General features: G+C 44.8%; 1 long non-coding RNA gene across 1 annotated transcript; it reads left to right on the top strand.

The window, feature by feature from the left end:
* Window positions 1–5,799: 5,799 nt before the first annotated feature.
* LOC146352054 (uncharacterized) lies at window positions 5,800–15,079 on the top strand. The gene is made up of 4 exons (XR_014787339.1): window positions 5,800–6,082; window positions 10,822–10,907; window positions 13,115–13,263; window positions 14,345–15,079. It is a non-coding gene; the product is annotated as an uncharacterized LOC146352054 (long non-coding RNA).
* Window positions 15,080–25,464: the final 10,385 nt, after the last annotated feature.

The raw sequence follows: 25,464 nt of genomic DNA on the forward strand, positions 1-25,464 counted from the left end.
AGCACAGAAAAGAAGATAGGCCTGCATAATTGGATACCCTTAACTTCCAGCCATAAAATGCAACAGATACACTCACAAGCTGACAGCAAGATGAGGAGCTGCTGAAAGGAAGTAGCTGAGGGAGGCACACAATCTCTTCGGCAAGTGCTATGCAGATTATGGAACATGGTTGCAGGTGTGCGCTCAGCCACCCACAAGTGCTTACACAGCGCATAATTAGAATTACTTCGCAATTTCTCTCTTAGGCATAAACAAAGCACGGTACCTTTCCTTCAAATTGCTTCTGGCAAGCAAAGCATTTGCAACATGCATGGATGGAAATAAAACAGAACTGAGAATTGAAAAAGGGTGTTTCATTGAGGGCTCAGCCCAGCCACATCCCACATTTTGCTGTCTTTTTTCGGTGAGTGTCAAACAGTGGAGAGTAAATTATTCGTGGCTGTTGGAGTGAATCCCCTCTGAAAAATGCCACCTCCAGATCCATTTTGTCAGAGCAAAACAATGGATTTCTTTCTGTCGGCATTTAGAATTTCAGACATTAGAGACCTGCTGTACTTTTATATCAGGGGTGCAGAATCTCTTTCAGCCTGAGGGCTGAATTCAGTTTCAGAGAGGCTATCGGGGGCCACATTCCAGTGGTGGGCGGGGCCAAAGGCAAAAAGGGCAAGGCCAAAAATGCCAACATATTTTAGCTTAAAGGTCTTAGTGCCAGTTATTAAGCCTTAGGAGAGGTGTTTCAACCTGTTAGAATGCGGGGGAAAGCATAAAAGCTGGGAAATCACCAAATGATTGGCAGTTGGGGGGAAAGGAGGAAGTGGAGTCAGGAAAGGGGCATGGCCTTCTAGGGAACCCTAAAGGGCCGGATTGAGACCTGGACCTGCGACTCAATACCCCTGTTTTGTATGGACAGTTTCTCTCTTTTATCACAGGAGCCAGGACTGTTCTAGGACATCACAGATGTTTCCATGTGTGTCTTGTGCACTGAAAAACTAAAGAAAACAAAATTCACCTGGCTGCTCCTTGGGCTGCCTTTACATTAAAGTAAAAACCTGCCGTCCTCCTGTTGTAGAGCCTTTCTGCGTTTACAGCAGGCTCCCAGACCGCGACCATGCAATTGCTGCGAGGGGAAGCTTTTAATTTTCAAGGTTTCATAGAACTCAATGAAACAGTGGCATCTAGTGGCTGTTTTAATAGCATTACAATCCAACTTAAATAGTTCATTATTTCCGGATCTTTTTGAGATGGAATAACCAGGAAATACCTCTGGATGTGCCCTGGAGGTTGACGGCATCATGAAAAGGACCCCCAAACATCAGTGAGTGAACCATCTCAATAGCAGGATAAAAGATCCGTGCGAAGGAGCCCTTGCATCTCCTTTTAAAGATGGGAGTTGGGGTTTTCCTTATGCTTGGAGGTGCTGCAGCAGCTGTCAGTGCCAAATATCAGGACAACTGCACAAGTTGGTATGATTGCCTCCCAATGCATTTTGAAGAACTCTTTATCAAGGGAAAGATTTCTATATTCCATAACAAAAACCACTCGGACTAAAAATGTGTGCTGTGGCACACCAAATCCAGCCAAAGCAGTTTTTGTATACTGCTGCCAGTGCACAACTACAGGAGCACTAAATTTATGTGTGTGCATCTTTTCTCGCAGTCACGCAGAATCATGGGTTTGGACAATTTAAAGTTGCATGAGCTATTGGTACTTTTCACACATGACCATTGCAAGCATTTCTTGGAACTACATGTTGTAATAGATCCAATCAAGGCAGTGTGGATTTGGGCTAACTCTCCTCATACACACTTCCTCAGGAGGGGAGCCCCCAATTTTAACTTGAATTCCATTTTAGAAGGAATTCAGCACCAACTGTAGATAGAAAGATAGAAGACATTCCAAATGCTTCAGCATTATAAATATTTCTCAGTGTGGATTTTTTTTTTTTTAAGTGAATGCTCTCCCTGAAGTCTCAGGGGGTTACAATTAGGAACACATAATCAGTACACATGTTTACACAAAACACCAGCTGCTAAAGACTCCCTATTGCTTCTAATGTAATGCTGTGGAATGGGGGCTTTACTGGTCGTTGGAGACTGAGAGTTATAAATGTGGATAATTCTGTAATTCTAGCATACTTTGATCCAGTGTGGAAATGCACAATGCAAAATATTAAAGCAGACTATATCAACAATATCTGGCTGATAAGGCCTGGGCAGTTGAACATGACACGCAATAGCTGGTAAACATGAGACAAGAAAGGAGAGCCACAGAAACAGGTTTCTGTAACACTATGATTGGAAGAAGATTGGCATCCAACAGAGTGCCAACCCTACAAAGATGCCTGTGAAATAAAATTAAGTATCTGCTACAAAAAGTCTCACAAACCTGCCTTCCCAGTCTGCCATGGGTCAATCTTCATCAACTCTGTCATGGATATTTGGTTAGTTATTTCTTTTATTTGGTATTTAATTAAAAACAAATTAATACATTTATCCTAAAAATTTGCTCTGGTGTAGTCTTTCACTGATGAAAGACTCTTGCAATTATTGGTTATGCCTAAAGGGGAAAAAAAATGTTACAAGTTTATGCTAGACAAATTCATGGAGCTTAGGGCCATCAACAGCTATTAGTCATTAGTCATCGTGACGATACAGGTGAAAACTGCAACAAAATGCTGCAGTTTGAAGAGCTCCAGCTCAAGATTCCAGCCAGTCACACACACCCTTTTCCAGGATGCTCCATTCCATCACATTCTTCCTCACCTCCAGTTTCCTGGGTCTTTTTTAAAAAAACCTCTCCCCAGTCAGTCAGCATTCTGTACCCACTGAGCACGCTCCATCTTCGTTGAGCTGGTTTGAGGGGGGGGCGCCCCTTCAGGGTTTGCTGGGAAGAAGAATAAGTAAGGGCACAATCCTAACCCTACTGAAGGAATGTTCCAGTGTCAGAGGCCTCCAAATATCCAGTGATCTGCAGGCAGAAGCCCAGCAAAGCAGAAGGAGTAATGGAGGCCATTTTCACCTCTCCGTTCTCATAGTTTTTTCCCCTCTAGATGCGCTAGAGGAACAGTTCTGGTCCCACAGGTGCGGCTGGGGGTGGGACTGGAGCTGGAGAGGCCACAGGATAATGTGAATTCTGGCCTCTTCCCTTCCCTCCCTGCCCACCCCTTTTTTTTGCCTCCCTGGGCCTCCTCTATATGGCACCACTTTAACCCCCCACCCCATTGCAACTGCGCAGCAATGTGGCTTCAAATCAGCAAGCCCTGTGATACACTGGCCATGTACTGCGCGCTTCCCTAACAGACTCACCATGCCCTTTTCTTTCTTTTTTTTGCCATTATACTCAAATGCACAGCTGTGCAGTCCTGTGAGTGTGGGAGCACAAGATTTGAGTGGCTGTTTCTTAGGTACAAAGTGGGTATTTTGTGCTCCTTCATTTCTGCACCATCAGTTTTTGTCAGTCCCCCAGCCTGAGACTCTCCCGATGGTTCGCAATCACAAGCATGAGCACTACGTGCCTAGCCATCACTCCAAAATGGTGGCTGGAGTGATGCTGGTCCTCCCCCAAGACCCCCCCTCCCAGCCCTTGGGTACTGAGTCCAAAAGCAACCGTTGCGAAGATATGAAGCTGCAACAATGTGTGAAAGCATGATTAAATAGATGAAAATGCCTCTCGGTGTCTCTGTAACTGCACAGCTGCGAAGGGATGGGGGAAGTAAAGGGGTGTCACAGAGTGACGCAGGCACTACGTATGCCTACAACACGCCCACTGCAAAATGCAAAGTTGGTTTGGGGAAGGGATAGATAGCTCACAACTGCAGGGAAACCCTTGGAACTCTGCATTTTCTGGGAGAAAACCACGGATGGCTGCAAAGTTGTGACTACATCATCTATCATGAGGGACCTCGACTCGCACCCGCCCCAGAGTAAAAGCTGGGTGTAGATGGACCCCGGACAGCAGTTGGGGGTGGGGGGAGAGTCAGAACTCAGAGTGTCTATGGAGACAGAATTGTCTACGGCTTTAGGAAGGGGAATCTGAAAATTCCTATGGTCTCTGGAACGCTCTCCCAATGACCATAAGATTGCTCTCTAAATGTTTTTCTTTTTTTCTCTTTTTTTTCCCAATGGAAATTGAGGCTGTAATTTCTAAGAATGTGAAGCTTCGTATGAGTTTAGTTTATTTTTTATGGGAATGTGTGGTTTGGTGTGTGTTTTTGGTATATAGTAAGTACAGTATCTTATTTGTCATTTGAAAATTTTCTAAGATAATTGAACGCAAACATACCTTACTGGGGAAATAATTTTCAGTTGGTTGTTCCTGGGAGAAATTAGCTTGTTAGAATTCTTTTTGTTTGTTTTAAATGTATTAGCTGGTTGTGTTTTAAGGTTTTAGGTAGATTATATATGTATTTTTATGTGCTCCTAGATTGCCCTTGAAGAAGGAATTCTGCTCCAAAACTTGTTGGGCATAAATAAATCAACTTGGCACTTAAGGCCAGATCTACACGTTGTGTCATATCATTACAACCCCATCATACTAACGCTATATCTCTCTTGTGCATTTATACCTCGTAGGACACACAATGACATTTGTTGCAGTATTTTGGATAATGTGGAATAAAAAGCAGGAAATAAGCTACAATAGCAGTATATAGAATGTGTAATGTGCCCCAACAGTTACCAGTGCATTTCAATACCACTATAAAGCAGTAGTGCAGATCTAGCCTTAGAGAGAGAAGCATTTCTCTATTCCTGCATCCAGTGCCTCTCTCCATTTGGTTTTGAGTGAGATTTGAACCTGGTGCTTCCCTGCTCACGCTTCTCTTAGGGCACAATCCTGTGCATGTTTAGACAGAAAAAGTCCTACAACTTCCAGCCATGCTGGCAGGGGCATACTGGGAGTTGTAGGACTTTTTCTGTCAAAACATGCATAGGATCGTGTCCTTGGTCACTGTGCTGCTCATTGTGCACCTTTGAGGAAGGGCTGTAGCTCAGTGGTACAGTAATTGTTTTGCATACGAAAGGCCCCAGGTTCAATCCCCAGCATCTCCTGGTAAATCAGGGCCGTGTTTCCATGACAACAGAAGGAGAAACTAATGGAGGAGTACCAGATTCTTTAAAAAAGGAATAAACTTTGCTGCACTTTGGTCCATGCAGGACTCCACGAGCAGGTTCTCCGCACCAGTAAAAATTGCTTCACAGAACATACTTCCAGATGGGGGTGGGGGGTGGCATGAACATCATCTGACTGAGCAATGATGTTATTTCTCAACCAATAAGAGAGGCTTCCCCCCTCTCCGTCCCTTTCTCCTTTCCCCTGAAAGTCCAGATGCACCTGCATTTCAGGAGCAAGTCTTACGGAGCACAGTCGGAGTTACTTCCAAGTAGATACACATATGCTTGTGCTGGGAAAAGGGAGGGGGAGAGAACACAAAGATGGGAAACCAGCCCCCATTTTAACCCACAGGATCTCTATAATGAAGGGTGGAAGTAGTTACTTCCTAAGGCAATAAACCAAACAAAGGCGAATCAGAGCCTCAAGATCGCACTTCACTTAGGGAATTGGGCTTTAAACTGGGCCATGTCAACTGAGGGCATTCAGAGGGCAAGCTCATGTGGGCATTCAGAGGGCAAGCCTCATTCAGCACAATGGGAGTTACTTCTGAGGAGACACTAATTGGTTTGTGCAGGGACGGGAAACACACAGGAAGCGCCCTTTGACCAGTGATCATGGTGAAAGGCACACCCCTGGGCAGGGCTCACATACCTGAGGTACATGCGGGGGCTGGGGCACACAATAACTATACTGCTGAGAACCTGACTTGAGGAAAAGAATCGGACTTTAAGCAGTCTCAGGAAATCTGGTTTTTCCCTGATAAGCTCCGGGGTGGCTGCTGGATGGCCACAACGTCATGTATCCCTAACGGTCTCAACATGCAGCTGGATTAAAACACCCCCCTGGGAAAGTCCCCTGCTTGGAGAGCCCCTGCAGCCTTCCCCAACCTGGTGCCCTCCAGAAGTTTTGGACTACAACTCCTAGCATTCCTGACTATTGGCCTTGATGGCTGAGGCTGATGAGAGCTTTGGTGAGTAACGCTTAGGATCTTGAGAAGTTTTAGTGAGCTAGTTTGAAGTTTCATTTTATTTTTAAAAGCAACTGACTGTTTCTCAACTTCTTTCGACTTGATATTGGATTGGAAACTGGAGTTGATTTGATCCTCTTGTCTAGCCTGGACATTGGTCAACCCGTGCACTGGACTGCTTGGCAAATAAACTAACCAGGTTGCTGAGGAGTTGAAAGGAAGCTCTGAAAAAGGGGGCTAGCATTCTTCATATATACCAGCCAAATGCCCTGTCTTCTCCCGGGGGCAGGAGAAGGGATATTAAAATCACATGGGCCGGCGGTGGTGGTGCTATCTCTGAAGAATAGAGACACATGGTTGTCTTGCAGCCTGGCCTACCTTACAAGGTGGAGATGCAGACATACCGCTGCAGCATTCTTCAATGTGGTGCCCTTCAGATGTTTTGGACTACAGCTCCCAGCATTCCTGACCATTGGCCTTGATGGCTGGGGCTGATAGGAGTTGAAGTCCCAAAGAATCTGGAGGGCACCAGGTTGAGGAAGGTTGCAATACTGGGCTAGATGGACAAATGGTATGACTCAGGAGAGGGCATCTTCCTGTCTAATGTCCGATTTTGCTCTTTACCAGGTTGCATTTGGCAGAGACGGCAAAGCACCACTGCTGGGAGATCAAATGCTTAAATATTATTTTGTTCCTCATTGAGCTGACTGCTCGGGAATTTATGAATTTGAACAATGGTCAATTTCCCCCATAACCCCCAGAGAAAGCTATAAAACCGGGTTTAAATTAATGTAGTTGCAGGAGAACATTGTTATCGAAATATTGGGGCTTCATTTGTATGCAGCACCATTAGCCTTTATGCGATAAGGACGGGAGGGGGGCAGTCATGCCGTTTTATTAGTTCGCCTTCACCTTTTGCCACCAGGGCTAATTTGCACTGAGATTGCTTGAATCGATGCCACGAGTAAATTGCCACCTCTCATCATTTGTAAAGAGAACCATTTTTGAAGCATTTTGAACAATTTGAAACCATGAACGCAAGAACAGAAACAGGGAGAGAGGCCCATCGCTTTGACAAAAAGCAAGTGATGGGAATGATTCAATTACATTTTGTGTGCTGACCTATAAAGCTCTGTGTGTGCGTGTTTGTGTGTGTGTTGCGCAGTGGAGGGAGGTGGAGGAGAGAGCACTTTGTAGGGGAGAACATAAGATGGTGCTCTAAATTTTGCCGAAGTGTTTTTGCTCTGGCTTTCAGGTAGTTCGTGGCTGAGTCTCCGCTTCAACGGGACTGTGATCGAGATAAATAGAGGGGGATACTACTGACAAAGGGCTGCAGTGGCTTAATGGTTAAGACGCTGAACTGCAGACTGGAAGGTCGGCAGGACAGCAGTTCGAGACCCGAGTGCCACGTGACAGAGTGAGCTCCCGTCTTCAGTCCCAGCTCCTGCCAACCTAGCAGTTCGAAAGCAAGAAATTGCAAGTAGATAAATAGGTACCACTTCGGCGGGAAAGGTAACAGCGTTCCGTGCACCTCGGTGTTCAGTCATGCCGGCCACATGACCACGGAAGTGTCTTCGGACAGCGCTGGCTCTTCGGCTTAGACATGGGGATGAGCACCACACCCTAGAGTCGGACACGACTGGTTGGGGACACCTTTACCTTTTTTACTACTGACAAGGCTCTGTGTGTTCCACAGTGCCACCTGTCTGTCTCTGCCTGTGAGCATCCTGACTATTCTGTATTCTGCTATGTATGTGCATCTAATTATAGAAGTCTACAGTCCTTGAGATTCTGGAGGACTAGTCTGAGCCAAGGAGGCCCCACAACCTGGGGACAGCTCAGATGACTCCCAAAGGGCACCAAAGAAAAAAAGGGGCATCCAGAACAGCACCCCGCTCCTCAGGAAGAGAATTTACTTGGGCCTCCCTCAAGATTGGCAGCGGCTCTGAGCCTTTGCAGTTAGTTACTGTGCTCTTGAAATACAATTGTGTTTATTATTATTACATTTGTGCTCCACCTTTTTCCTCTGGCAAGGAAGCCAAGGCAGCTTATGTGGTCCTCCTCCTCCCCATTTTATCCTCACAACACCCCTGTGTAGAAGGTTGGTCAGTGGTTGGCACAAAGTCACCAATGGAGCTTCATAGCCAAGTGGGGACTAGAACCCATGTCTCCTGTGCTCCAGGGGGCCATCTACACGGCACCACTTTCAATGTTCACTCCGTCGTAACAGCGCAGCATTGCAGCTGCAAATTAGCTTCTGCTGCGGTACACACGCGATTTACTGCGGTCTTCTCCATTTGAAAAACCCACTGTGAACTGCGGCAGTCGCGCTGCTCTTTTTTTTCTTTTTTACCATTATATTTAAATTTTTAATGTGCAGCTGCGTGGCCACGTGAGGGTGGGGGTAGGATACTTCATGGTTTAGTGGCTGTTTTGTATCTTAGGGGTTCTTTTGTGTCTGTCCATTCCTCTTTGGTAAGATGTCTGCTCCTTCATTCCCATGCCAGCTGTTTGGCATGGTAACTCTCACGACGGTTTGCACATGCAAAGGGGCATGCCCACATGAGAGGTACGTGCCTACCCATCATTCCAAAATGGATACCTCTCTGTTACTGCGCAGCTTCAAAGGAACAGGGAGGAACAGGGAGGAGTGAAAAGGCGTCACAGAGTGATGCAATCACTAAGCACACCTACACCATGCCCACCGCAAACTGTAAAGTCAGATCAAGGAAAGGACAGACAGCTCAGCAACTGTGGTAAACCCGCAGCAAGCTAAAAAAATCGCAGCACACAATGCCTCTGCGGAAATCTGCACTTTCCCTGTGAAAACCACGGTTAGGCTATGAAGCGGCAACTGCATCGTATGTCCCAAAGGTCCTCGGATGGCAGCAGCCCCCGAATAAATGGCTCACATAGATGGGGCCCGAGTCCAGCACTCTAACCACTACAGCACCCTGGCTCTCAGTACTATGCGATTGAGGTTTGGACTGGATGATCTCTGGGATCTTTTCCAACTCAGTGATTCTTTGACTGTAAGATTGGGGTCTAGGCAAGAGTCTGGTAAAGGGGTCAAACCACGACAAGTAACTCTTTAAAAAAGAAAAGAAATGATAGGCTATTTGCTCAGAAGAGATAGCCTTAACGATGGCTAAGGAAATAACAGGGGATTCTTCTTCAGCCCACTCCCACTGGGGATGATGTAAGCAAGGAGTCTCTGTGTTAAAAGGACAGATGGGCAGTTTGGAGTCAAAGAGAGAAAGGACAGAGGGAGCTGGGTTTGCAGAGCTCTGAAGCTCCTTCATGTGCTTGCTGTCTCCCTGGAGATCTGATGGGGGAAACAGTGAACTTTGGGATATCTGTCAGAATGTTTAATGCTATACCTTCACCTATGCTCCAGCTGCAGATTTGTAAATTGATGAAAGTATCACAAAACGCCAGAAGCCTCCAGTGACTTCGTTCTAAAGGAGACCAAAACCAGGGGAGCACAGTTGTACCCCTGAAACTTCTCACCGCTCAGAGGTTATGTGGCTCAGCAGTGCAGCGTGTACATGTGCCAGTTAATGCACAGAGAAGTGCTGCTTACCTCTGTTCAGAAGCCTAGACTCTCTCACTTTCTCTCCAAAACCATAATATGCAGTGTCCCCATGAGCTTTCTCCTACCTTATCCCAGTGTTCTTCCAACCCCAACCCAGCACAGTACAGTTGCACAGAGACAGTTGCGCTGGAGCAAATGATTACAATGATGTTTTGTTTTTTAAAGCCTCCACCTCTGATGTCAAAGAATGCAGATCTCCAAAGGTGAAAAGCCAATTCATCATTGGTGATTAGTTTACATTTTCTAGCATCTTTCATCCAGCGCAGCAGGAAAAGTCAAAATTTATGGACTACCATAAAGTCACTTCCTCATGTAGTAGCAGAAAATGCAAATTGTCCTCTGCAATAGTTTCTTAGCTTCAGAGGGAATACTCGCTGGTATTTAGGAGGAAGGATAGCTTGTGTGATTATTATGGATATCCATTTTCTCTTACTTGCAAACTTTTCAGTAGTCCTCCCTTTTCACTTTTTTTTTAAATGTAAAAAATAAGTTGGAAAACTGCTCCGGGGATGGTGGCAGGAAATGGGTGCTAGCCAATAGGCACCTGCTCAGCCAGTTGTTTCCTGGCTTAGAGTGAACTGCACTGAGAACTTGCAGAAATGGTTTCTCAAAGCTTGGCCCAGCTTGAAAAAGGTATGTTTGTACTGAATGAAAGGGCTCATAGCTGAGTATAGGGATGTTTTTGAGAAAGCAAGTAGGGATGCTCGCATAGGCGAGCAGCACATCTATTCAAATTAGGGTGGCCTACATTACAGAGGACTGTCCTCTCTTGGAAGGCATCTTCTATTTGAAGGGCAGTCCAGCCTAAATCTGGATGAAAACCTAAGAAGGGAGAGCAGGAGACCTTGAAGTTGTCTGTCAGCAGTTAGCACCTGGACAGCAAACCAAACAGGCACACAGCTCATCTGGGGCATTTCTACATGAGGCTTTTATCCTGCACCTTTACCAAAGGTTCTGCTTCTGGATTCTTTGCAGGATTAAGATCAACTCCTTTACATATGCTTCTTTCTGGGGGGGTTTCTTTCCCTGCCTTTCTTTATGTTTCATTATACAACCACTAGATGGTGCTGTGGTATAGCAGAATTGTGCAATTACATGAGGCTCTCATTCCATCATTTCTAAATAATAACCAGACTTTCCTTGTTAGGAAAAAAAAAACCCGTGATAATGGTTGCAAAGCATGGGAGAGGCCCTGGAGGATAACAGCATTGTGTAAAGGACCCGCAAACTACGGTGAGTGAGCAACTGTACAAGTGCACAATATATGCCTCATATAGAAAGGCTCTGGGTCACAGTGAGATACATTGTATTTCTATTTAAGTCATAGCAATTCTCTCTAAATGTGCATCTATACATATAAATTAGCATGGACAAATCTGGATCATCTTTTGTCCTCTTTGTTGGTGATGCATAAGTGGCTACCTTAGGTCAAATTCAGGGTGGGTAGCACAACCCATCTCAAGCAGACTGCCTACCTCGATTCTGCACATGCACAGCTATCAGCTCCTCCATCCTGGCCCCCAAGGGGGAAAAGTTTACCTTGGGAGCCAGGGCAGGGTAGCAGGGAGCAGATGCTCCCTTGAAGATAAGAGAGGTTATCTTCCTTTGTGCTTCTTTGTAATCTGAAGAAGACGCTGCCAACATAGTGACACTGGCATCATCTCTCTCCACCCACCCCAGTGAAAATGGGAGAGTGGCGTTTGACACCCATGATCCCTGGAAGAAAAACACATTGCCTGCATCATCGTGTTGGCAGCATCTTCAATTTAGAAAGTGCCTTTTCCATTCAAGCAGCTATCTGGACTAAGTAAGTTTTGGTAGGGGAAACCGAGTTGCACTCTGTATGAAACCATCTTATTCTGGGACCTCGTTGTACTTAGGAACTGGACAAAATCATCCAGACAAGATGATGGGTACCAGGGCTTTATTAGACATTTCACTGAATACAAAGAAACATTTGTTTATTTTTACATTAAATGCACATTCTTGTAATAAAAATTCACATTTGCTATACAGAACTATAGCCATTTATTTATTTATTTATTTTTGATGCAACATTTATTACAGTACCCAGATCCTAAAAGAAAGAAAGAAAGTGCACATTTCAATTTGAGCCTTTGGTACACATTGCCATTTGAACTGACTTAATACATTCACAATTCCCACCCAGCCTAAAATATCAAATCACTCTGATGCATTAGCAAAAGTAAGGAGTTCTTAGGGCCAGATTTCAGTGTGCATTTTCCTGGAGAAACCATGGCATCCAATGGCAGTAACTCAGAGACTATTACCTGGGTAGAATAGGAATTAATGCTGGTCCGTAAAAAAACAAAAATCCATTTGGATTCCCTTCTTTGTTTCTGAATAATGGTTATAGCCCCAATCCAGCTAGTTAATTGTGCTCAAGTCCCATTGAAAGCAATAAATTAGCCACCAGGCATGCAACAGACTTGTTCCATTGATTTCAATGGGGCACATTGCCTGAGTCTATACTCAGAAGCAAGTCCCAGTGGGACTTACTCCCAAAGCCTTAGACCCAACCATTTTTAACCTGGCTAGGAGGACGACCGTTTTCAACGGCAATCAGTGAAACGTTAGGTGCCATTTGTGGCTTCTGGAATCCCATAAGGCCACTGTAATACTGGTCAAAGCGAACACAGTTGCAATGTGGCATAAAAGCACCAGAAAAGCCACTTAAATCCCATATCCATCACTGCACTGTGTTTGTTTCAATGGTCAATGTGGACCTAGAATAGAGCTGGGCTGGTGGAAGTGGCAACACTATCAGTGCGTTGCACAGACTAGCTTCCCAAATTTGATGGCATAAAGTGGTGCCTATCGGTATGAAACAATCCAATTTCAGCAAACAGGGTCATTGTTAGCTGATCAAAATTATGGTAGATTATGCAACACCTCGAAGTTCCCACAGCTGCAGATCCATTTCTTTGTTACAGCTGGGGAGAAGATTGCCTCCCACTGCACTTTCAGTCCGTGTAATGGATCCACACAGACAATGTGCCAGGTGAGAAGACAGCCACTTAAAGCAATTTACAGTGGTCCCAACAAGAAAGCTGGAGTGTGTAAATAGGCCCTTATTTTCAACTGAATGTCTGTAACGGGATTGTATTCACACTTGCAGGCCTAGCCATAGAAGTGACTCTAAAAAACATATAGCGTACTCCTATGCATGTTTACTCAGAAGTAAACATGCAGATTACCCATCATTTTTAATGGGACTTACTGTTGCTTTAGTGGGTATAGCCTTCTACTGCTATCCTATGGATGTACAATTAAAAAGGAAGTACTACTGTGTTCAATGGGACTGCCTCCCTGGTAAGTGACTTTTGGATTGCAGTCATGCTGGCTGGGACATGTAGGCCTTTTTTCTGCCTAAACATGCATAGGATTGCACGTTTAATCTATTTTTCCTCCTGTGACAGGCGGGTCAATCTCAGTTCTATGCCTGCCCAGAACGTCAAAGATCAGCGTAGTCAACCAACATCCAGTCCACCCACTCCAGTTTTGGTAACGCTGGGGGCCTGCCGCCAGAAATGTTGCTGGAGAATTGGAACTGGGCAAAGAGAAGTTGGTAAGTTGAAAAGAGAGGGCATAGGCTCCATGCAGAACTTCAGATAATCATTTTTAAGGGTGGGGTCAGCCCATGTCATCACACTCCACCCTCGGATGCATTTAGTAACCAAAGACTGTCGATGTGAACAGGGATAGTGTGTATGTGTCAAAATAAAGGCCAGTTCATAGAATCATATAATAGTAGAATCATAGAATAGTAGGGTTGGAAGGGGCCTACAAGGCCATCAAGTCCAAGCCCCCGCTCAATGCTGGATCCAAGTCACAGCATCCCTGACAGATGGCTGTCCAGCTTCATCCTGAATGCCTCCAGTGTGGGAGAGCCCACCACCTCCTTAGGTAATTGGTTCCATTGTCGTATTGCTGTAACAGTCAGGAAGTTTTTCCTGATGTTCAGCCAGAATCTGGCTTCCTGTAACTTGAGCCCATTATTCCGTGTCCTGCACTCTGGGATGATCGAGAATCATAGAATCACAGAATCATAGAATACTAGGGTTGGAAGGGGCCTGCAAGGCCATCGAGTCCAAGCCCCTGCTCAATGCTGTTTGTGATCACCCATTCTTTCCCCTGGACATGACAAATAGGTCACCTGAATCATTTATCGTGCACTCCTATTCATGTCTGCTCAGAAGTATGTCCCATTGAGTTAACTGGACCTAACTCCCAGGTAAGTGCACATAGAATTGCAGCCTTAGAGAGGTTTTGTAAATTGACCATACTTTAGTGCTGAAATGAATTTTCATTGGAATTTGAAAACTGATTAATTCCTCCATATCCATTATAATTGGATTCTATTCTGAATATTCAAGAACAATCAGAAATCTAGCAAAATGATTTATTTATTTATTTATTACAAATCGTAGCCCCCCTTTCCTTCCAAGTTCAAAATCCAGGTTTCAAGAATAAAGCTAGGACTTCTGTTATCAGACATAGGTTTCAAACGTTACAGCATTCCTGTGCCCTCCTTCCCAGGTTTGAAACCAACCCGATGGTGAAACACACACTGATGATGAGTTTCAAATTCTATGATAAATATCTAATTTCATCGCCATTAAACCTACAAATACATTATTCCATTTCAGATTTGTGGCTGTCGATTTGAAGTTGATTTTTTTTTAAAGCCCATCGATTTTCATCTTTATAATAAAAACTTGCATACGAAGAAGGAAAACAATCGAACCTTAAGGCTGAAATCCAAGGGGCCGTATTAAGAATTCCATGCACTTGGTGGACTTACTTTTAAGGAGCTCTCTGGATCTCATCCCAAATACATAAATCCTCAACCACACATGAAACTTCAAGATTGCACAAAATTAAGCAGATCCAGCATTTAAGAAAGATAAGACAACTACCCTTTTCATTTAGGATTAAGTTGCTAATTCTCATATATTGTACAATGTACACAACCCACACCGCTGCGTGTGCGTGCACACACATACACACACACACACGAAAACTTACAGGAACACTGGCACGATTTCCAAAATTAGGAGGGTTGGGGGAGGAATCACCGAACTCCAAACAAATTTTGTAATCAGTACATTTTACATAGTATACAGCATATTTTAGCTTTTGTTGTCAGGTAAACATGTACAGTTTGGAACAATGTCAACACAGAAGCTACTGTAGTGCTATGCCACATATATTGTATAATACGTTACTAGCTTTTGCTTCACTGTAAAAGAAAATGGACTCCTAAGATATCGGCTGAGCTCTTATGGTCCACACAGAGGGCCCTCTTCAGGCAGCTGTGCTTTTATCTCAAGGTGCCCTGTTTGAAATTAAAACACACAGAAGCTGTTCTGTGATGCAGGCTGATAGCGCATCTTCAGAATCATTCGCTCGAAGGCCTTGCAATGAGCCCACTGCTTTTTTCTCTCCTACACACCAGTCAGGAGTATCTCTGGATACTCCTTTGAACCACTGAAAATCACACTAGGTTTAAATGGGTGTAAAGAAACATGGGATTAGGCTCAAAGAAGACAAACATAGAGAGATGCCCTTCCCTAACCGTACTGGCTCTGTTCTAGCTGGGATCATGCACAACTAGTCATGTGTAACAACAATTCACGGCTTGGGGTGTGGGAGCAGATTGCCACATCAAAAGATGTCTCCAGGAAATTAAATAGGGGGTTTGGATGAGCATCGCAATATGGATGAAGATACCTGGATGCACATCTGTATGAGGAACTGTTATGGAAGGGTGCTTATGCTCACATAATTCTCTTACTGGACTAGAGTAATTTCTGCCTGCATAGAGTATGTTCCCAAAAGTTAAAAACCCACTTCTTTTATTTCTTCCCATAAAATATTGGTGCAGGGCGGGGGTTGGGGAGGTCCAGGGGCCATTTTCACCCTTGGACACCCCCCCCATGGGTTGCAGTGCATCAACCCCAAAATGATTTCTAAAAACTATTTTTTAAAGGAAAAAAATTGGCATCCTCTTCACTATGGAGCCCCCCAAAGGTCAAAAGTAGCCTGTTTGCAAGGTACATTTAACACTTTTAGGGCTCTGTGGCTTGCAAATTTGACCTTAGTGCTATGGATGCCATTTTGTTTCCTTAAATAATAAAATGAAATGTTCTGTCTTTTAAAAATTGGGGCACAGGAGCAACAGTGGGGTGGTAGGAGCTGCATGCAGCCTGCTGACTACACATACACACCTCTGGTATAGAATGATAGTAGGGATTCCTGTGGCCCAGTTAAAGAGACAATACTGGATTATAAGCCATCTTTGTACAACCAGCAACAGCATCCCCTAGCTGCCTAGCATCCTTCAATGAATGGATTTCTCTTGCCACTAGAGGTTAACTTAAGGAAGGGGTCCCTAACCTTTTTAGGTCAGTGAGCGCATTTGGGCTTTTGGGAGAGTGTCATAGGAACTCTCACAAAATGGATGCCATGGGGACACTTTGCCCATTCATAAAATGGATTCCATAGTGGGTGTGGGTGGTCACAGAAAACTCATTTCCCAGAAGCCAAACTGGTGAGACTAAAAGAAAAGTAACTTGGCCAAGAATCTAAGTATAACTATAAGACGGAGGTGGGGTCTGAGTTCCAAAACACAAAACCACTCTTTTGAATCCCAATAAAGATGCTGGAGGGCAGCACTTTACTTTGCAACAAGCCAGCCTCCCAGTCAGGAGGGGCAGGGAGAGAAGTGCCCATGGGTACATTGGTGCCCATGGGCACCATTTTGGAGACCCAGGAGGTAAGACAAAGGTTTTCAGACTGCATATTGGGGGACCAGGGTTTCCTTGGATGCTTATCAGGGGTCCTCAATGAGATCAGTAATGGTGTGCAAGCTTCCCTGTGTCAGCTTGTCCACTACCACTGATGTTTGCTTGCAATACGTGGCCGCAGAGCATGCTGGGGATCTTCTCTCTATTCATGCAGGACCATGAGGAGATGCAACAGGCCTGGCTGGTGCTCCATATGGACCAGCTCTACACCATGCCTCAGGTGTTTCTGCAACGCACGGGAATTTGCGTGCAGACAAATTCCTTGGCAGACACCCCAATGCAGAAAGGGTATTCCAAATGTTCAAGCACACCGATTTAAGGGATGGAGGATTAGGAGCTTGAAAGTACAGCTAATGAACATTGATCTGTTTATTTCATTTATAAGGTAGAATCAGAGTTGGACAGGATCTCAGAGATCATCTAGTCCAACCCCCTGCTCAATGCAGGCTCTGCACTGCCGTGTGCAGCTATAGCCTCCCTGACAGATGGCCATCCAGCCTCTGCTGAAATACCTCCAGCGAAGGACACCCCACCACATCCCGAGGCAACATATCCTGCCTTCTTAACCAAGCAAGGTGATGAGGTTGCTGTGAATTGCTTTATGATCAGGTCACTGCTCTGTCTTGCCCAGTACTGTTCACTGTGACTGGCAGTGAATCTAGAGCAGGGTTAGGTGACCTGGCGCCCTCCAGAAGTTTTGGATTGCCGTTCCATCCTCCCCAAACATTGACCATGGTGGCTGGGGCTAATGGGCATTGTAGTCTAAAACATCTGGCAGGCACCTAGTTGCGTACCCTGCTCTGGGGATTCTAATATAAAAATGGTCATTTCTCTCTTCTGTTCCTAACAGGGGCCTGTTAGCTATGGAGACTGCTATGTTTTTATTGTAATCATGTCCTGTTAGTCTGTTGTAGCAGAAACACACAAGAGTCTTGTGGCACCGTGAAGACTGATAAATCTATTCTGGGATAAGCTTTCATGCAATCTGATGAAGTAGACAGTGTCCCCGACAGATTATGCCATAATAAATTTGTTAGTCTTCAAGGTGCCATGAGATTCTTCTTTTTGTTTTATTATTATTTTATATTCTCAACAACGGGGAATCAGCCGTCGTGTTTGTCTCCTAGTCTAAGCATTCCTGACATCTGCACAGTACCTAGGCGAGCCTAATGTAACTAAAGCTTCCTTTTCTTCCTACATTCCATCTCCTAAGACTTTGACCAATGCAAAATGCATGGCTTTAATATCAAGCCAGCTTCCTCTTCCACCCAACTTCTGCTTAAAATCCAGCCTTATGGAAGGGTTCTGGAGAAATCAAAAGATGGCTCACTGCTGTACTGTGGAGTTTGGATTTTTTTCTTATGGGCGAACATGGCTGCTTTTGCTCTTCAAAGTGGGAGGGAGGTCAATAACTAATACACACACACACACACACACACACACACACACAGCCCAACATTTCTCCAAGGAGCTCAGGGTGGCGGACTGGGTTTCCCACTTCCTAATTGAACTTCAGAATAGCCCTGGGAAGCCCCTTTCTATTGAAAGATGGTGACCAGCCCAAGGTCACCTGGTGGGGCAATTATGTATGTGGGAGCAGCACACGTTGAAGAAGCAGATGATTGGGTGGGGGCCTAATTTAAAAGGTAAATGGTAAATCAAGGTGAAATATTTAATTGGCGGACAACCCTGTCTTCTCTCTCTCTCTCTCCTTCTCCCTCCCTCTCTCCCACCCTCTCTCCCTCACACACACATTCTCTCTCTCACACACACACTATAACTTAGGTGAAAAATAAAAGAATATTCCTAATTGTATTGTGATGTGTTGACATGTGCTTCTTATCTGCCTTAGGAACCCCACTTCATGGCACAGAAAGCTGGGAGAGAGATATGATAGAGGACCCCAATCCAGCTCTACTTACATGTGAGAAAAATGTTAGTGCATGACTTGTTGTGCAAGAATGGGGATGGGGACAGGCTTTTAAAGTAATGTGCACCAGGAGGCATCTCCCATTCAAAGCAATGCCACAGCAAATGGACTGTTTCCTCGCTCGGATGTGCCTCGGAATGTGCACCCAGGTTATGCCCACGCTACCCTGTCCAGCAAATCTTTTTTAGACACACGGATCTTTGTAACTGGATCAGAGTGACAGTAGCTTTGGAGCCAGAAGCTAAGAGTGCAGGGGGCAGGAGGAGGTCTGCGCTGATGTCCCATTCATCACGTAGGTGAGGTCACTGGTCCAGCAGGCACTTCAAAACCAATGCCTGATTTCATGGGGGCTCTATTCATGTGACTTGACTCTCTCTGGAAATGGAAGCAGATTGCAGAAATCAGGGATGGGGAATGTTGTTGGATTAGAAGTTGTTGGACTACAAATCCTATCACCCACACCATTGGCTATGCTGGCTACGGCTGATGGGAGCTGCAGTCCAGCAACATCTGGAGGGGCCGCATGTCCCCCACTACTGGTATAAACAGTGATTGGGGTTTGTGTAGCGTGCTTAGCTCACAGGCAACATTTGCATGGTGGTGTGTGCCAAGCTGGTAGCTCGCTCTCTGTCGTCTTTGTATTCCATTCTACTTCCGAGGCTTTCTTGGTAGCATACACTAGGGATCTCTCCCTTCCCCATTTAGCCTCACGTTAATTCAGTAAGGTAACTTAGGCTGAAAGAGTGTGCCTGCTCAAAGCTTCACAGTGAGCATTGTGACTGAGCTGGGCAGGGATCTGAACCCAAATTGCCCTGGTCCAAATCTAATAGTTACCATATTAAATGCATGGACTGGGAGAGAGAATTTGGCACTCTCCCACAACTGGCTAGACTCTTGCCTGCTCTTCTTTGGTTACTGGTAGAGAAGAAGGGGATTAATCAGTTTGTAGTAACACTGAACGAAAATTCCCTCCCGCAATTTTGGGGGACAATTCATCCCCATGAAAGCGGTGTGTGTGTGATTTCTGCTCCTTTGGGGGGCAGCTGAATTTCTATGATGTTTTGTGGGGGCTGAAGATTGCTGCTTTTCCTCCTGACCAGGCTGAATTTCCTGCTTTGGGTGGCCAGATTGGAATGTCCTGGCCCATTCAAGGTAAGCCAACCCTCCATGTCCCCCAAATCATAGAAATTTGCCAGCCTCCCATCTTGTTCTGTTTTCACCTCTCACCCCTGCAGATGGCCAGAGGGAAAACAGTTGAAAATATCATTTCAGCATTAGCTGCATATCTCCTACTATATCGATCTGATCTGAGGGGTAGTAATATTCAGACAGAGCAAAAAGCCTTCCTTTGAAATTGTCTAGCTCTTACCAGTGGCATCAGACTGTTATGTCAATTGTGTGCTTCTGAAGATGCTACCAGACATGCTCACAACTTCTGTCTGTCACTGGCCAATGAACAAAACATGTCATTTTGTATCTCCTCCCTTAATTAAGGCAAATTTATCATTCCCATAATATTCTGTGCTTCTCTACTTGGAAGGAGATGATTAGTTACATGAAAACACACACCCAGCAAGGTCCCTCTCTCTTGCTCGCTCTCTCATCTCCACAGTTCCGTAACAGCACTAAAATAAAGTTTCTAAAGAAACAACATATTTTTCTTGTATGTTACCTCCGCAGAAGCCTTGGTTCTTACTGCATTTTTCTTAATTTTCCCAACACCCAATCAACAAACACAAGTTATGCTAAGCAGACATTTTAACAATTCCAGTAAGCTCAAGACACAATATACCTACATATATTTATATATAATACATCTTTAAATACACAGTGACATCCTTCATTTGTGTATATTAGAAATAAAACCACTGTGGTGGTATTGTCTGTAGGCTTCACTGCGGGGGAGGGATTCACACACACCTTTATTCACTGAAAGCACAGTTGAAGGAGTCGTAGGGTCATGGCAACTAGACCCACTCCACTGACAGTGGAGCTTTAGCCATGCCAGTTTCACATTTGGCAGCGATGTGAAAGGTCCCTACACATATGCCAACCTACTCGCATAGCACCCCTCTATGTGTAGTGGGCAACCTAGCTAATCAAGAATCCATATTGCATTGAAAATAGGGATGTCTGAGAATGTCATTGATGCTGGAAAAATGGACAAAAATGCCCTGCTTGCAACCCTGAACGCAAGCAAGAATGCAACTGCAATTTTCAGAAAGAGCTCGTGCATTCCCGAGCTTGTGTTTGCGTTTGTAAAATGCACTCTTTCTGGAAAATATGCACTTTAAATTGTGCATTTTCCAAAAAGGACCTATTTTCACACTCTAATTAATGGCGGCGGGGGCGGAGGAGTGCACATTTGAGTGCATGTTTGGAAAAGGGTGCATTTTTCCTGCTTGAAAGTGCACACTTTCCAGCTTGGGGGAAAAAAATTGTGTTCACAATTGAGAGGGAAGTGAAATGAGCATCAGGGTGGGAAAAGAGCCTTGACAAGCTTGAAAATTGCTCATTTGCCCCTTCCGTAATTGAGAAGCCCTATATGTATATGGGTCCCATGGAACATGCATGTTGGCAGGAGGTGTAACCAGCACATGCGTGGGTGGCAAGTAGACAAAGCTGGACAGTGTAACCCCACAACTCCCTGACATGTGCTTTCAGTGACCTGGTGCACACGTAACAACCCAGAGTATGAGTTGTTGTTGAATCGTGGGTTGTTATTACGCGCAAACTCCGAACTATAGTTTAACTATGGATTATTAACTACAAACAACCCAGAGCTCACAACACAACAACAAACCATGGCTTCTCTTCCTGGGTATGGTTAACAACCCATAGTTAAACCACAGCATACGGTTGACACGTAACAATCCATGATTCAATGAAATCCCACACTTAACCCATGCTCTGAGTTGTCATTACAAGCAAATCAGGCCAGTGCATGAAGAGGGTTGTGTGAACAGCTCTAGTAAGAACTTGGCATTGTGGTCCTTAGGTCCAAATGACACTGGATATTAAGCATGTGGTTTCGCATTGTGGGTGTATCTTTTAAAAACTACAAATAGCAGCTGCTGCAGGACCCAAACAAGATCAGGACCATGGCACATGGGAAGGAGAGTTTAACCATTTCCTCCAACACTGTGGTCCTTACAAAAATCTCCCCCCACACACACACACACTGCTTTTTGGCACTATAAGTAAGCTCTTGTTGGCATCACTAATAGCCAGTGGTGCAGCTAGGTCCTTTGAGACCCTGGTCTTCATGGTTTCATGGGGGGCCCTTTAGATGGCCATGTGTATTATTTCAGTTGTGAAGCACACAGCCAACATTGTTCTTCCCTGACTCCGACCTCCATTCTGTGCTTTCAAGCTGCATCTACATTCCTGGCATGTTAGAACAGCAACAACAAAACTCTTTTCCAAAGTGATTAAAAAAAAAATACTCTGAGTATGTGCAGTTAGGCTTTTTTTTCACTTAAATTATAGCACCATCATGGCTACAGGAATAAAATGGAGTTAGCTTCTGCACTTGCTGCTCTCTGGGTGGTCATTTCGGGGGCTATGAGCTGCAGGGCCCTGGACTTTGGCACCTAAGTCCAGTCCGAACTGCACTACTGCTAATGCAGTGGGGATCACCCTGGGGGAGGAAAAGGGTTCCTCCCCCCTTTCTCTGTGCTGTGGTCCCAGTTCAGATTGGGACCCCCCAGAAGCTGCTATTTCTTGTTTCTACAAAAGATGCATGCACCACCAAACTATGCGCTTAACATCACCTATAGCCCTTGCGCTACAGTCTGGAATGGAGTCATGAGCAACTTGGACCCTCTGAGTTCAAGGGAATGTAACTACATGTAAGCGAGGGCATGTAGGATTGTAGCCTTAAAACAGAAGCAAGAGTTGTGAGCCAAAAAAACCAGTCCGATGCACAGCCAAACCTATGCATGTTTTCCCGGATGTACGTTCCAATGAATTTAATGTGACTTCAGTCCAATACAGACATTACTTTAAATGTGTGCCTAGCAGCTTCACCTTTTTATTTATTTATTTTAATTGTTACTCTAGAGTAGGCTCAGGGCCCCTGATCCAGATTGGGGCCCAACATTGGCGGGGGTGGGGGAGGTAGGGAGGCTTTTAAAATCTGGACTGGGGACCCTGTGCCTACTCTAGAGTAAAGATAAAAAAAGACATAGCTGCTAGACATGCATTTAAACTGAGCTCTGTTTTGGCCCTTTTTTCTAGCTGTGTGTATACAAACATAAGATCCCTGCTTGATTGGACTGAAGGTCCAGCTATTCTAATTCTGCTTCAAAATGTGGCTAGTGAGATGTTGCTGGGGAGTTTAAAACAAGGTCTGAAGGCATCAGCATAGGATTTCTGCCTTATTTCTTCATCCTAGCTAAAAAACATGTAGCATTAATTTTTCTTAAAAAAAAAATATATAGTATGAAGTTAAAATATGGGACATTTATTTATTTATTGAAATGGACAATGGAAATGCAGGCTAATGAATAGGCAACATTTGCTCTGCCTGCAGTAGGCACTACAGAAAGGGTGCAAAAGGCCATTCTTTGATTCGGGGGGGGGGGGGAGGCTTTCTTCATGCACGACATATAAAATAGCAATCAGGCCTAGCTCTGACTTTGCATGGGCCTTTGGCATATCCCCACCCCACCCCACCCCACCCCGACCATTGCAATAGGGCTCCCGTTCTCATCTTCTCCCTCTCTGTCCTGTAAGCACCCACTATCAGCCTACAGGAGGCGGGTGGGTGGAATCTTCTCGCACACAGCATGGACAGGAGGAAGGGGAGATGCTGGAAGCACAGCTGGAGAGGAGCAGGGGAAAGCAGCGAAGAGGTGCCATTGGGCCGTCAGCAGCTGCCTGACCAGTGCTGCTGGGCCTGAAAGTAATTCAGTGTTCTTTTACACCGGCAGAGTCCCATTGAGGTCAATGGGAGTATGCCACTGCATAGCAGTCGTTGAATTCCTATGCTAAAAAGAAAAGCCATGGATGTTGTGACCATTATTAGCACTCAGTAATCTCTCCTTTTGCTTGGTATTATTTTTGATTTCTGTAACACTTCCAAAACTTGTAAATGGATGTCACGTATGAGATGTTACCAGGCCGTTGGGAGAAATGGGGGAGAAAGGGCCAGCTTACATGATCATGGTGAGACTTATGGCACTCAGCACACTGCTGAGAGCCATGTGGAACCTTGTCTTGTGAACGGGTTTGATGCACCCTTTGGAACCCACCAAAGGAGCCAAGAGTGATGGTGGGATCAGGCATGACTTGAACCCATCACATTGCCCATATTCCTTTGTGATGTTGGCGGTTGAGTGCTGCCTCTAGGTCTGAGAACCAAAGTCTAAAAAATATATCAGCTTTATTGACCAATGATGCGTGCAGTGCAGCCATTAAACCTATATCTTATGTACTAAAAATGGCAGTTAGGAACATAGGAAGCTCCCTTATACTGGACCACTGGACTATCTAGTTCAGTATTTTCAACACTGACTGGCAGCCGTTCTCCAGGATTTCAGGCAGGATTCTTTCCTAGCCCTACCTGGAGATGTCAGGGACTGAACCCAAGACCTTCTGCATACACAGCATGTGCTCTTCCATTATGCTACTGGCCCTATAAGCTTTCCTGTATGCTATTCACAGAGCTGCTATGATGTCACAGAATGTTAGTGAACATTCTAACTTCTGATGAGGAAGGAATTTTGTTAGTCATGGAACGCTGATAACCAGTGGAGTTTTGGGGGGCAAAGTGGCAAGTCCATTTGACTTGGGGTATGTGGTGGGGGAAACCTCACAAAAGGACTAAGAACAGGAGGACTTAGGAGATGGAGGGCTGAGGGCCAAGGAGCCAAGAGAACATATGAATGCAGTGGAGAAAAAAATCATACAGGACCTAGTGGCTGGTGGAACTGTGTGCTGCAGCATGGAAGGGTTGCAAGTGATGGCAGCTGAATTTCCCCCTATTGATTTAAAATAACTAGCTTAATTGTAGGACATAGATCATTGGTGTCCAATAAATAAACAATCATCTATCTCGCTGGGCAGCCTGCTTGGAAGGAGACATTATTTAAATTCCTTGTAACATCTGGCACTCTTAGGAATGAAAATACATCTATACAGGGCAGCAGACAAGCAACAGTTCCATAACACATTTGTCTTCAAGATAAATGCCTTTCAGTGCATTATGTCTCATGAATCTTCAGATGTGCGTATGCCTCCTAGAAGAATTATCATACTTTTCAAATGTAATTTGAAAAATAATATTTAAGCTGGATTGATCTATCACATGGAACCCGTTTCTATTAATTTTACTGAATGTAATTCTTAGTAAGTGTGCTAGACTCACAACCAAACATACTTGCAGTGAAAGCCAGTTGTATACAAGCTGGTTGTAAAACCAGCCTGCGTTATCTGCCCGGCAGATGGGTGTGACTGAGAATGGTAGTGATGGTGTCCATACTGTGGCAGGCACAGCCTAAAAAATAATACCCCACTAGTTATCTTTTAAAAAGGTACATTTGAATATAGGATGGTTAATGCCCTGATAAAGCTGCTAAGATGATCACAGATATTTATTGGGAGGAAGGTTCCATATTAGCAAATGGGCACATTCATAATTGCCTCCCCCAACTACTGAGCTCAATGGTAGCTACTCATGGAGCTGGATGAAGGATTCCTAACCTGCATTAAGGTGTTAAACTACAGCAAGGAGAGGGAGAGGAGTGTCTGTGTCCCTTGGGAAAGAGGGGTCAAGAAGAGATGCTGAGGACTGTGGGAAGGAGGAAGTGAGCTCAGTCCCATGATGCAGCAAGTGGAGGGAGGAATCATCTGGGAGGCAGGATTGTGGGGAGATGAAGTGACTTGGCAATTTTCCAGTCATGATGAAGCAGGGAGTGGGGGGAGTCAAAAGAGGAACAAGGATGTAAGATCTGGATGCAGGAAACTAGTAACAGGAGGAGCAGGTATGCTCACAAAAGATCTGATCTGAACTCAGCTAGGCTGTTTA

The sequence above is a fragment of the Heloderma suspectum genome, chromosome 2, assembly GCF_057233095.1.
Source record: "Heloderma suspectum isolate Gila_16-S chromosome 2, 16-S_ref, whole genome shotgun sequence".
NCBI classification, from domain to species: Eukaryota; Metazoa; Chordata; class Lepidosauria; order Squamata; family Helodermatidae; genus Heloderma; species Heloderma suspectum.